Source organism: Tachypleus tridentatus, unplaced genomic scaffold (genome assembly GCF_004210375.1).
Source record: "Tachypleus tridentatus isolate NWPU-2018 unplaced genomic scaffold, ASM421037v1 Hic_cluster_2, whole genome shotgun sequence".
Lineage (NCBI taxonomy): Eukaryota > Metazoa > Arthropoda > Merostomata > Xiphosura > Limulidae > Tachypleus > Tachypleus tridentatus.
The window spans coordinates 33262623-33276192 of record NW_027467782.1 but is presented as its reverse complement, the minus strand read 5'-3'; the positions used below and the strand labels follow the sequence as shown (position 1 = coordinate 33276192).

At 30.3% G+C, this 13570-nt stretch overlaps 1 protein-coding gene across 15 annotated transcripts in view; it reads left to right on the top strand.

Annotated features, from left to right (window-relative positions):
• Positions 1–480: 480 nt before the first annotated feature.
• Positions 481–13570, top strand: part of LOC143243197 (protein GVQW3-like) — a 70718-nt gene continuing 57628 nt past the window's right edge. For 2 of the 15 annotated variants that reach the window (XR_013024162.1, XM_076486996.1), the window contains exons 1-3: positions 563–752; positions 3290–3376; positions 5540–5677. The gene's annotated coding sequence lies outside the window, so the exon portion shown is untranslated. Of the gene's footprint in view, positions 753–3289; positions 3377–5186; positions 5678–6565; positions 6724–13570 lie in introns of those variants that run through there. The other 13 variants (XR_013024165.1, XR_013024166.1, XR_013024164.1 and 10 more) reach the window with 13 other exon arrangements.

The following is a 13570-nucleotide window of genomic DNA, read 5'->3' as shown; positions in this document are numbered from 1 at the left end:
TAACTTACAACTACCTCTACTACCAGTTTTGAGTTTGATCAGCATCTGACATTGAATTTTAGCTTTAAACATTTCGTGGGTATGAGCGCTAGTTCTAAAACTAATGCAATATCAAAAATTACAGATTAAAATCATATTAATTACTTATCTTAGGATCTGGAGACAACTATTATGATATCAATCATAATAATATGATTGCTAATATGAGCGCTAGTTCTAAAACTAATGCAATATCAAAATTACAGATTAAAATCATATTAATTACTTATCTTAGGATCTGGAGACAACTATTATGATATCAATCAAGTCCTCTTTCTCACCTTTTAACCTAATAATACTACTGATATCACAAAATGTTCTGTTCTACTAACAATGATAAGAATATAAACATACGCATGCTTTCTTATTTTCTTAATATGACGAGAACTTTCTTGCAGATTCGGTTGTACTCTTTGTTCGAAACTGTAGAGGTCGCTTGATAACACATACAAATAGCTAACTACTCAGAAAACTGACAATTTTATAGTTTTATTTTAGTGAAGTGATGTCTCCAAAGAAAACCAAACGAACCAGGAAAGAAAGTTGATCAAAAGAATGAAATATATCAATGTAAAACAATTTTAAATTTTATTGTTGTATACATAGGTACTGAAATACTGAATTATGTAAATTGTAACCAGTGCAATATTTGTACGTTGAAGTAATATATTGTACCTTGAATTTACCGTAGCGGCTAAGCCTAATTCCAGTCTGTGAGTGTTAATACAAAAATGAGTTAGTTACATAATTGTTCATGCTAATTATAAGTAGTATGCAATATTATTACAAATGTTATGTTCAATGTATTAGATTTGACAACATTTTAAAATGAAATTATTAGTATATAACTCATAAGTAGGGATAAATTGTAAATTTACGATTTTAAACTTTAAAAGAATGGTGAAATAAGTGCATTCCTATTACTTTGTTGTGGCTCTATCGTAATAACTCATAAACTCATAAGTAGGGACAACATAAATTGTAAATTTACGATTTTAAACTTTAAAAGCAATGGTGAAATAAGTGCATGTCCTATTACTTTGAATTATGGCTCTATCGTAATCAGAAAAAAAGCTTTTCCAGCAGCTGGTAAATCATGAAGAGTACTCAATAGGACAAGTACTTTTCCTTTTAACTTAATTGCTTTAGTGACTCTTTATGTGAAAGTTTTAAACTATGAAAACTATTTTATAATACTAAATATTTTTCATTAAAACAAATTCAGATACAAGACCAGAAACAAGGTGGGTAGATAATTGTACTTTGCTGTCAATCTGGAAATTTTGTTTATTGGCTGATGACTTCACCAAAACCTCATTGGCCAAAAAACAGACAACTGTTACACAGTTTGTGAAAACTGGATCTCCAGCTGGCTACAAAACAGATATCAACATGCTACAACATTCAGTGATTAAGTGTACTGATCCTCTATTGATAAAGTAACATTAATACAGGAAAAGAAGAAAGTGGCTTGTAAGTTCAAAGTGACAGTGTAGATGCAATGGTTCAGACTTAGAGGTCAAAATGACACAAAAGCAGGTGTGAAAGAGCTGCAAGGTAATTTAAAAGTATGAAGAAAGAGAAATGAAGGACTGATTCATCTATTCCACTGGAGAGTGATGAAGATGAAATGTGTAGCAGTACTTCTGAGGATCCCATGGAGTTTGTGACACTGAATGAATGATGCAGATAATCCAAGAACTGAAGTGTAAACGCAAGACATTGTTGTGGTATTTCAACGTGGCACAGGAGCAATGCCGATTCAATTTGGTATTGAATCCACAACAACATTAAACTTTCCAAATCAAGAAGCTCTATGAAAAGCATCAAGTTTCAGTGCTCTTGAAAAGAGCAGGTGATTGCTTGCATTCTGCATGGCAGGATTAAGGATTCTTTGTACTACGTTACTTCCAAGAGATCCAGATGATCTTATGAACATGACTGGAAATACAATTAAATCTGATGATACAAAACTATTCTCATATGCCAACAATATGAAACAAGTTTTGCCAGAGAAAGTTTGTCTCACTTTGACTATCTGATTTAGATTTATATTGCTCAGCATAAGGCCAGATCAAAAAATAACTTATTGTTGCAAGATTCATGGTTAAATTTCAAAATTTCTTAATCAGAATGAAATACAATTGTATACCTATGAGAATTGATTACATCAGTTTGTTTCATGCAAAGTAATCAATTAATTTTATGAAAATAATCAACTTGTGTGTCCAATTATTACCATCTTCAATATTCAGTAATCAAAAATTAATCTTTTTAGAGGCAGTTCACGTCTTGCACAGAAAGCTGTCTTTTTATGTCTGCCTTAGAAATTTCCATGCTACTTGTGAAGTTCTGCTGATTGTGTGAGTGACTAATTTCCTCACACAGGTTGTGTAGTAATGATGGATTACAGTCATGTTGACTAATTGTTTTCAAATTACATTGTGATGCTTCTTGTTTGGTGATATTGTTTTGTCTGGTGCACATGAGATGGTGTGTCAGGTAAAGATGAGACTGTTTCTTGTTTCTGTTTTTTAATAGTGTTCTTTGGCTAGTGTATCAAATCTGATTTTGAAATAACCAAATACTTTGTTGAGGTCAGAAAATGACTAATTTGGGGTATTTTCAGTGGTGATGCACACCAACACACACATCCTAAATAGATCAGATGTATTTAAGTTGGGTCTGGTAAATGCAAATTCTGGGTGTTATTTATCTCATTTTACTACTTTAATATCATGCTGAAAAGGTGTGGTCAGTTCTTATAAACTTCATGAGAAGACAGTGCATTAGCATTCAAAATATTAGTCCAACCAGGTATCCAATGCTACCTTAACTTTTATCAGTGTTTGAAACTGCAAAATTTTGTGATGGCCTTTTAACATGTCTTTAACACTTTGTAATTTCATAATTATCATCAACATTGTCTGTAGGAAAGTAGGAAGAAAAACAGTATGAAAGGCTGTGTAAAATCATACTTCCATATAGTAATCTTATAAGTATTGCATTAAAGTCAATTTCATAAAGTGTAGTTTTCATCTTAACAGCTGTCACATTTTCTTTATTTTTAATGAACGTATATCAGATAATATGTTCTGAATATTTTAAAACTCTAGTTATCTTTGTAATGCATGATTTGTTTACTTAATCAATGAAATAGTATGCAATGTTTGTTAAACTTATTGATACAAAGGTTCAAACAAATTGTTGGTAATATAAGAGTAATCACACTCTACTCACATTACCTTAGGTAGATCAACAAGTAGGAAGAAAAAGAAGGAAATTGAGGACCTGAACTTGACATTAAAATCTGTAACAACACAGAAAGATGAGAAAGGTAAAATACTACTCTTTATATTAAGAAATAGGTTTTTTTCTGTCACCTTTCCTTGCTTGTGGAGAATGAAGTTAATGTTAGATAACACTGCACAACAAAGTTTTGCATCTTGAACACTGTTGGGTGTTCCTTATAGATTTTTGGCTGCTGATAATGAAAATCACATCCACATTTGCCCATTATGTACAGTTTCATTGAAATCTTCAGTTTTGCTACAATGGGAAAACAATATCAGGGCAACTGGAATTTGTCAATGCTTGCCGACTACTGTTGGACACTGCAACGTGATGCACAGGACATTGAATACAAACAAAAATCAGGAGCAAAACACTTTTAATTATGTTGAACTTAATAGTGTATTACAAACATAAATGCAATTAAATAAGTTATTGCCAGTAAACAGTAAACTGTCTATTTCTCAAAGTTTCTATGTTATGAAACAAAACCAAAACTATATTTGTGCATACCCACCAGATACCTGCCACAATCAGCAAAACCTTTTCAGGAAGCAAAAAATTAAAAAAAAATTGTTGTGCAGTATAATTTTTGTATGGAGTGTAAAGGTTTATTATTTTATTTTTACCTAATACAAATGCTAGATTAGACAAGCTTTCCCATAAGTTATTTCTATGTAATTCAATAGAGAGTGTGAGCAGGAAATTCTGAAATTTGTATATTCCTATTGTTGTGTGACTTTCCAGTAACATAACAAGTACGTGATATGTATCTCAGGACAACTGGTTATACCAAAATAAAACTGAAAACAATGTTTTGACCTTCTTAGGTCATCTTCAGATTAACAAAGAAGGAGATTGCAACAGTTGTTCTGAAATACATTTTTACTTCAAGTTGGTTTCTTGTCATCACGAAATACGTGATATATTGTTAATCACTTACCCTCCTCCTACATGTTGATATGGCATGTTTTGTAAACATATAAATACAAAGATTTTAATTTTTTCTTTTTTTCCATTGTTGCTTTTGCTTGTTTTGAAGTGGTGTAAAATGAGCAGGAGAATATGTCAATGTGAGGTTTAATAGTACTAAAAAACATAGGATTTTATAGTTAACTGAAGACTTTTAAGAATTACTACATAAAGTGTTATCAATACAGATTATCTTTGGGTACGTCAATGATCTGGCTGTCTAAGTAGGTCATAAAGGTTTTTAAGATATTATTTCTTAGAGATAGCAAATAACATAAGTTGAATCTTTCAAACTGAGTTATTCAAGAAAAAGTTAAAATACTTTCCAGAATTATTATGGTTTTTAAACCTTATGTATTATAAAGAAACTGAAATACATCATAATGATATGTAGTCTTAAATGTGTTTAAAGATGGAACCTCTTTGCTTTCTACTTTTAGAGATACATTTCCCTGACATTGAAATCCTACCATAAGTTAGGAATTTTTTAGCATTAGTCATATATAAAAGAATTTCTAAAATGTGGAACATCAGGTTTACAATTTCACCCATTTAAGGTTCTAAATATTTATTTTTCAGCTTTTTTTTTTAAAGTCTGGCACTAAAATTGTGCTAATGTACAACTTGTAATTATAAATATTTATTCTTTATCAGTGAGAGTTAAATATTTTTTTTAAGGAGTGGTTGGAAAGAAATACAGTTTTATTCCATATGAGTTCTGCAGTTATAACACTTAGAGAGACATAAATCAGGTAGATAATTGTGACTAACCAACAATAATTGGCTTTATAAGTACAATGAAATTATTTACATAGCTACACCTCATTCAAAACAAAAGCATAAGCTATTATATTACTGTAACTTCATTGAATGTTATTTTTATACATTTTAAAAATGCATGTTGGTACATTTTATCTGTTTTTATAACTTTAAAAATTAAAACAACTTATGTAACAAGTGTGTGGTACAAGTATTGTGAACATATTAACTGAAAGCATGAATTCTTTTACTGTACATAGCTATCTTTAATATTAAATTAGTTTTCATAATTTTTGTGTGTTTTTCAACAGTTAAGTCACTGATATTATTAGGGTGAATCAAAACAAGTGTTCAAAGTCTGCTTTATGTAAATCACACACTACATCATTGAAGTGTTTTATCTTGTTACTCTCAACAAGGCTACAGTTCAGTTACATTCATCTCTTGCAGAAAGGTGATATAACTATTTTAATTTCAGGAACTGATCCTAAATCTGTACTGTATGTTTTTTATAAGTAAGAACAGTGTAAGAAAGGTGACAAATGCAAGTTTTCCCACGATGATGTTGAAAATAAGAGTGAAAAGAAGAGTATTTATGTAGACTTGAGAGATGAAGGTAATGTAGTTTATTTTTTTATCTATGCATCTATTATCTGTTAAAAACGTGAAGTGTAAAGGTCTTTTAAATCAACTGTATGGTTTTATGTGTTTGCATTATTAGTGTTAGACTACTGAAGCATTTTAAGAGTTTAAATGTCCATCTTCAGTTTACCTTTTAGAAAATTAATGTAGATAAATCTAATTCTGTTAAGGGTATCTTTCTTTTCAAATATAAAAAATTTAAATTCTATATTTTTTGGTCAAGATGAATTTTTATCTAATAAAAAATTTGGATTTCAATCAGTTAATTATTCCTTACTGCACTTGATAAACCAGAATAAACATATGATGTCATAGAAGAATATTCCTGCAGCTTTCAAATAGTCAAAAATATTTTCAGAAGTAAAACCACAACAACAAAAGAAACAAAATTCCTGTCTTTGGTATTTTTCCTCTTTTCCCTGAGTCTTACATTGAGATTTGTTCACATTTATGAGAGCTCTGGGTATCTAATATGTTGATAAACCAAATTACTGCTGCAGTAATATGTGATCAGTGTATTGACTATAGAAATTCCCATTACAGCTGAACATGCTACTGGTAAGATTTCCCAGGAATTTAGTTCAAAGTTATCTACGGACTTTAATTCTCAGGAAATTAGATTCATGGGTTTAGCCAGTGATTTCTTCTTCTTTTCAGTAAAACAATGTTTCTAAGTAAGAATGTAATCAATAAGAAGACATTTGGACTCTCTGTTTTTCTTTGTTTTTAACACTTTTTTATTTAGTCTGTCATATTCCACACCATTTCAAGAGTTTTAATTTTCCACTACTTTTCATGCTTCCAAGTTGTTTGCTTTGGGAGAGAATTGCTCTTCTCATACTTTTGTTTCTGTTGATACCAGTACTACCAGGGGACCGGTACATGTTGATAAACTTTACCATACCTCAAATCTGGTTGATATACCTGTGGTAGTTGTGACTCAGATGTCATTTGTGTGGCTTTACTCTTATTTACACATGGGAGAATTGAGTATTTCATGTCATTAATGTATGGATTTTGGTAAGTTAGATATTTATATGTTCTTTATCATCTAAGTTATTTTAAACGAATTATAAATGAGATGTTGATTATTAATTGTGTTATTACTAGATACATTTAATCACTTTGCAAGTACATTAATCTTACATACTTTGTGGTCTCAACAGATTTCATGGCTTTGTTAGTTCATTATTAGTAATTTAACTAGGTATGTTTAGCCTAGATTGTTTGTAAGTTGCAATTATTACTACTAGTAACATATAATTATTTTATTTTTCAAAATTGTTAATCATGTGCTAAACCATTTTCCCTTCATAATCCACAATTTAAAATTCTTCCCCACAGTGTCCACTTCATTGCCCTAAATCATGTTTTCCATTTCAGGACTTTCCTGTTTGTTTGGACAAACCTCAATTCTTTTTTTCACTCTATGATAATTTGTGCTCTTCTCTCTATGAATAACTAGATAATGTTTGCTTCTACTCATTCACAGTCCATAGACCACACTCCACTGATTCTACAAGATACAATAGAGGGAGGATTCCTCATGATAGTGGGAGAAATCCATTCTTATCTCCTCTCAATAACCCATTCATTTGGGTAGTTTTCTTCTTTTCAACCTCATTTGGGCCCAGCCTTCTCCTTTTCAGGTTTGGAGCAAGCAGTTCACATGTTCTTCACCTCACATTTCTTGCAGTTAAATGTATTCTATCTTTGTGGGGATGTGAACTATGGATCAAACTTGTATGTATTCACTTTAGTGGGAACTGAGAGATCAGTGAAACTTCTTACCCATACACACTGCCTGCATCCATATACTAGTAACAACATTTACTAGTTCATGTCTTGCCTTATGTATTGTATGTTATAAAATGTTTTTCATTTTAAGTTTAATTGTCTTCATTAGTAAAACTTGATTTCTTTGCTTATGTGATGTTAACATGCATCTGCTTGCAGAAGAACTGAGTCAGTTAACCAATCAAAATAAGAGTTTGTGATACTTATTTTAGCAATCAATCAAAATTATGATTAAATCAGTTGTCATGAAAGTAATAAACTAATTGAAATTAATGTTTCTAGTTATTCCAAATATCCAGATGATCAAAATATTTGTTAGGTACAAACTTGCATAAGAGGCAGGTGTGGGGATGCTTTATGACTTCCATTGCCATTAAATTTACTATTCCTGTCATTGTTATTGCAAAGCTACAGAAGCTATCTATCACTGCACCAATTTTGAACCATTGACTGTCAACTCTGGCTATTTAAATAATTAGGTGTAAATTTATTGTATTTTGATTTTTTTTCACACTGTGTGATGTTTTTGCTTTACAATTGTATCACTATTATTTAAAGTTGTATTAGTGTGAGCACATTTAGAGCAGGAGCCCAAGTGGTCCAGTCATTCATATTTTTAGTATTTAATAACTGTGTTCTTCAGTTATGTATGAGAGAATGCAGGTGAGGTGAAGGGATCCATAGGGGTAAACATTATGCACATTTTTCAGAGATTAATAATAATATTGTTTAATATTATATTTGAATAGGCATTAATTTAAGGTAGAGATCAAGGGAGTTGAAACCCCATCCCTTCTAGCTGTTTTTTTTTTTAAAGTAATACCTGTATCATTTAATGTTTTTATCTGTGGGGTCTTAACTCCTCCCTCCATTTTCCCCCTTCATTTAATTAGGAAAACAGTCAATAGTATTGAAAATAAATATGAGGTTTCAGTATCTGTTTGATTGGTCTATTAATTACCTTTATTATTATTTATTTGAATTTAGTTTATTTTGAATCTATAACAGTCAGGTGTAGCTTCAGCCATTGACTTATGAATACAATAATATGAACATCAACTTAATGTTTCCCTGGTAAATTATCAGGCCTTGGTTTTTATCCAGAAATTAACAGTGTGCATGCATTCTAGACTTTATGGAGATTTGTTTTCCTTAAAGAAAGTGCTATTTTTCTGAATTTATAATGCATAATGGAGGGTTTAGACATTTTCATTGTTGGTTGGTTAGCTTGGCAATTTATGGTGCAAAGCAACTAAGCTATATGCACCAGACATTTTGGTAATGAAGTTAGAAAAAATTACCTTTTTTTATCTAAATGATAATAAAAACTTTATTTCAACCCAAATTTTGAAATAACTATTTGTAGTTATTATTTCTTACATCATTTGTAGCCCTTATATTTATGACACTTGTAGCTCTTGTAACATATGCCTACTTTAAAATCTGTTTTCATTGTTTGAAAGTTATAATGTCACAAATGTTTTAGTACTGTTGATATCCAAAATAAGTAAAATGCAAGTGACAAAAAAGAATTGAAAACAGATGTGATGCTTGCAAACATTAAAATGTGAATATAGTTGTAGACGTGGTTTTCCTTTCAAAATATAATAATTTATTTCAATTAAAGTTTTTAAATGTTTGTTTTTATTTTCTAATTGATCACATTGGTAGAAATAAAGATATAGATTTTAAATTGTTCATTACAACCTATATGAACTAATAATAATAGACTTTCTAATTAATTTTATCACTAATTACTTGTAACACATAGGTATAAATAATAAAACAATGAATGTGATGTACACTTATTAATTAAACTACTAGAAGTCTAATTGGACCCCCTCTTCATAAAAGAAAGAAAGAGAAACTATTCTTGCTATGATAACAGTTGTTGAGAAAGTTTAAATATGCTTGGATATAGCACATAGACTATCATGTGTTGATAAAGTTAAAATATAGGTTGTTTTTTATAGCTTTGTAAAGTTTCTTTTCTGTTCCCTTTGTTGTGAATTCTGAATGTATTTGTGTATAAAATTATATATATTTTAAAGCTATAGTTTTAGTTTTATTCAAAGAGAAAATATATGATAACTTTGCATAAGGTAAGTAAGCTTATACAGTTTAAAGATGGGTTGAACTGATAACAAATCTTATTAAAAGTTTAACATGATAATGAATGTATAGTGTTTGGAAAAGGTTTTGTCATCTTCAAGTTTAATAATATACCTACACACTGAAATGTATATTGTATGAAGCAAAGAGGTTGCATAACTTGAGATTGCTTAAAGCATAATAAAGTTATTTTGTTGATGCTCTGTTTCTAATTACTGTTTTACTTTTAATAAACACATTATGATTTTATTAAGTTGCAGTGTTTGTAAACATATTTTTAATATGTTCACCAAATAAAATACTGTCATCAAATTGTACAATTTTACTATTTGGTGAATATGGTAGGAAATTGCAAAATATTGTGATGTTGTAAATATTTATTAAGTAATGTTCTAGTATGTTTATTTTGTTCAAATAATGAAGATAAATAAATTGTTTAACTAAAAATGGCAACTGTTAAAAAGATGAAGGCTGTTATGTGAAATTAAGGGTAATTTAAAAATTAGTGAAAAAAAAAGTGAAAGAAAAAATTAAAAATGATACCACGTTAGAATAATGTTGTGGTTGAAAAATGTTAAGAAGTAAGCATGTGCTTTTCTTGTATGGGTTATAAAAGGTGTGGTACTAATGGGTTGAGTGTAATTGATCAGTTCAAGGAATTCAAGGAATTATTTTCCACAAAGTAGGGCACACAATTCTTATCTAATGAGATTATTAGGGATTTAGTAACAAAAAAAGAAGAGGAACATTATTTAATGTTGTCCTTTGCATAATTTTGCTTCTTTCATAAGTACTCTTAACTGGTGGTAATAAATACAAACTGTAGATGTTTAAATCCTTAAACAGAACTAATTTACAAAATTGTAAACTTGTTAAGCATTTTAAGAAGAAACCCCCACTAATATAGTAAGTTCTAATACAGAAAATCAAGATTTTCTAACTTGTTTACTATACCACTTGGATGGAAAGTACATAAGTTATAAAATATTTCTATTTAATGTTGTTTTAAGCATTAAACACACAGAAAATACATTTTGTCATTTAAAACTTGACAGTCAGACATGTATAGATCATATACAAATTTGTAACTGTAAAGGTGATGCATTTGGTTTGTTCTCTCAAAACATCTCAGTGATGGTATACTTAACATGTGATGAAACTTGTGGTTACCATGAAACACATTCATCTATTTAAAAAAACTGATACTGACACTCATAATGTATAAATATTAAAACAGACTTATTTGTGAGCTTTCTGATATTTTAGTTATTAAACTTTCTATATTCCAGTTGGTAACAAAACATTTTGTTGTTATCCCATTTCACAGTGTCAGGATGGCATCTGCATAGTGCTTGATATTGGTGGTGTTGCACAGCATCATCCTTATCATACAGTTGAATGTTTCTGCAGAGTTGACTTGGCACCTGCTGAAATTGGTAAATCCATCTAGTATTAAAATGCTGTCTTCTCTGTAAATCCTGTCTTCATTAGGATTTGGCAATAACCTTTACTGAGGTTGATCTTTGAAGAGAACCTGACCTTATAATTTCTAGGTTGTTCATAGTTTCAGAGTTGAACTTCATCACAAGATTCAGCTTTTGGAAATTTATTTAGAAACAGTTAACCTATCTCTAATTTTTGTGATTAAAACTGGTAAATGGTAGGCTAAATTTGAAGGCTTAACAATTCCAGCTTCCAACATTGCCTCAGCTTCCTGCTTTGTAAGGTACAGTGGAGCGCCATTAAACCGCGAAATTGCTTAAGCCGCTGTAGCAAGTCTTGTCCCAGAATTTTGATGTATTAAATCTACTACCTGGCTTTTAAAGTTTCTCACACTCTCCTTGTCGTTGACACTGACATGACAAATATGAGCGAGGATTATCGCTGCTCACCGCTAATTTAAGAAAGTGCAAAACGTGGCTTACGAATTTAATCCTGGCTTTATAACTTCAAAGAGATATTTAAAAAGGATTTGCTTTCATTTGGGAAATAAATAGAATATATTACAGTAGAAATTGACCGTTAATCTACCTTATCCGCCCTGTATGCCAGCTTTATGGAGGCCGCCATTGTTACCGAATCACACCTCTCCATACATTAAACTTAATCCGCGGTAAATCCGTGAAAAAAGTGATCAATAATTAAAGTATTATTTTTAATTCGATAATCCAATATTTTTATGGAATTGTATAAATATTACCCACAAACCCAATAGACATCACTTCAGTTTCTGAGCTGTTAGCGACTTCGGCTTTTCAGTCACAAAGGTTTTAGCCGCAGACCACTTAAGCCGTGGTTAAGCAGGTTGACCCTCCAAATACTGCATCTTAACGGCGCTCCACTGTATTTCATTGCATAAGGTATCTGAAAGGGCTTCACTTTAGCTGGATACCATGTTGTTGTGTTGCACAAGGCCTATCTTTCCTGGTCTATCCATGAAGATATCTCTCCTCTTTCCATTCTTTTATCAAAATTTGACATGGTTATATATCATGTAATCTCCATGCTATTTGCACTTTTACTATAGTTGTGCACATATTGGTATTTATTTCCACTGTCCTTCTCATTTTCTTCTAACACAACTTACCACTGTGTAATCATGGCTGTGGCTTACCAAATGTTGTAAACGTACTTAATAGTAATGTAAATTTATAAGTGTGTTGGACCACAAAATTTTCTACAGTAGGTATCTCTGACTTGCTGGCAGTGAAATTGACAAAAAATTAACAACATGCACTCCACTTGTTTTTTTAAAATAATATATGTTTGAAACAAGTTAAATGTATGTACAAAATTATTTACACTATGGAGATAATATTTGTATCTAAGACACTATACAGTTTTCTTTTTATTGTCCAAAGTCCACTTAAGCCAATTCAACAGTTTTAGAATTCAGTTGACAAGCTAAACTTTTATGTCTTTTAATCACAGTGGTATCATGATATCACATGAGCTACTACGGTTGTATCCTTAACTTTCAGTATTATTCTGTTTTTTGTACTTCCAATTATCATCTTTCTTTTGTTGAAGTCCACATATGTGGGTTCAATTGGTTTAGAACACCCTTTTATGAGACATAATATTCTCCTTATCTCTTTTAAACTTTAAATGTCACCCTAACCTACCAACCATTCACTTCCACAACAGTTAACTTTACAAAGTCTAACTTTTCTGTGACAGAAGTTCTCTCTCATGTGACTTTTACTCTCTTTTCATTCATCTAGTTATAGTTATTTATACATGTATCACAGTCTTGACATCACTGGATTGTAAACACAGTGTTCAATAGCCTCAACATCAGTGAGTTACCAAGTAAATTAATTAGTAACACTACCTCCACTAAACAGTCTTATATTCAAGTTGGTGTAAAGTTTAGACATAAGTTTTCTCTGAATACTTTGTTATTACATTATTATTGAATAATATCATAATTTTATACAGTTATATTTCCTGTACATAAATTGTTATCTGTATGCATTCATAAAATTACATCTTGCTCTATGTAATTTATAAAATTGTGTTCTGTGTGTGTTTTATAATATATTGTTGTATTATATCTAATTTTTACAATTGTGTCATTACATTGTGTACTTCAAGAGAGCAGCTCTTAGGTCTAACTTGACAAGAATTTCATTTTAAACATTTTTGGCATGGAAAAGTATTTTATTCTCTGTCTATCCACACTTCAATCCAAGTTTACTTATTGAATTTCATATTTTGTACTTTTGTCTTCCTCTCTTTATGTTTATGAAGGATAGTATACTTTTAATATATTTTCATAAAAATGTACATAAGTTGTTGTCATTGTTTTAAGTTGTTTAGATTTTTTATACACAAGACTTTATTGACTTATAACAATTTAGATCTTTATTACATTCTTTTAATGAAAACGTGTGTAAAGTGTAACAGTTAATATATAAATTTGGGAAATAAGTACATACACATATATGTAAGTATA